We start from the raw sequence: 1,401 nt of genomic DNA on the forward strand, positions 1-1,401 counted from the left end.
AGCCATATGAGGAGAGGCTGAGGGACTTGGGCCTTTTCAGCCTACAGAAGAGAAGGCTGAGAAGGGACTTGGTAGCAGCTTACTGCTGCACCAGGGGAGTACATCAAGAACTTGGTAAACAGCTGTTCACCAGGGCACCCCTGGGGAAGACCAGGAGCAATGGATACGCACTTCTGGAAGGCCACTTCAGGCTCAATTCCAGGAAAAACTCCTTCACAGTCAGGGTGTCCAGACTGTGGAATAAACTCCCTTCAGTGGTGGTGCAGTCACCTACCCTGGAAATCTTCAAAAGGAGACTGGACAGTCACCTCCCTGGGGTCACTTGATCCCAGTTGTCTTTTTCTGCCTAGTGCAGGGGGACTGGACCCGATGATCTACAAGGTCCCTTCCACCCCTAACAAGGGTTATGGATGTGACACACATGCATTGGATGAGAAGAAATAAGTTATGACATGTACACTAATAAATAATTCGCTGATGTATATACAAAGGTATATACTGCTAACAACAGTTCTAAAGCTGCAGGAAAAGATAGCATTCAGTAAAACAATAAGATAGCCACCAGATATCTGAGTGTACAGAACAAGGTGAAAAATCAGGCAAATTAATAGGTGTATTTTGTTTGACTACTTAATTTTTTTGAGAAGTTAAAGAAATTTCAATATTCATTCAAATTCTGTTGTGCTTCTATTGGTCTGAACTGTGCTTTAAATCACACTCCTAAAAACTCACCAAAGACAATGGGACCAGCCTATTGAATATGATGGAATTTCACCCAATTATGAAAGCAGAATAAATGGGCCAATGTATGTGCAACTCTACAAAGGAGGGCAGAAATCAGCCATTTAGCTACATGGAACCTGTTCTTGAGAGCTGGAGCAATGGTGGGTGATCTGTGGTTTGAGTCAGCTCTGGAAAATCCCTTCCCATTTTGAACATTATATAAGACAGGTAACAATATGCAGGTCCATGAAAGACTAAGGGTGGAATGTTATTACAATTTATGGATCTAAATGATCATACAATCATAGAATCATAGAATCACAGAAGTAGGGTCGGAAGGGACCTTGTAGATCTTCAAGTCTGACCCCCCGCCTGGGCAGGAGAGGAAAAAAAAGAAACTGGACTCAAATGAGTCCAGCCAGGTAGGCATCAAGCCTCTTCTTAAAGATCCCTGGGGTAGGAGCCAGCACCACTTCCCTAGGAAGTTGGTTCCAGCTCCTAGCCACCCTAACTGTGAAGTAGTTCTTGCAGATGTCTAATCTAAACCTACTCTCCAATAATTTGTGTCCATTGTTCCTCGTCATGCCAGGGGGCGCTAGGGGAAACAGTGTCTCCCCCAAACCCTTCTCGTTCCCCCTAGTGAGTTTATAGACAGTCACCAGGTCCCCCCTCAGCCTT

Source organism: Gavialis gangeticus, unplaced genomic scaffold (genome assembly GCF_001723915.1).
Source record: "Gavialis gangeticus isolate Ggan-Ray unplaced genomic scaffold, GavGan_comp1, whole genome shotgun sequence".
In the NCBI taxonomy this organism is placed as follows: domain Eukaryota; kingdom Metazoa; phylum Chordata; order Crocodylia; family Gavialidae; genus Gavialis; species Gavialis gangeticus.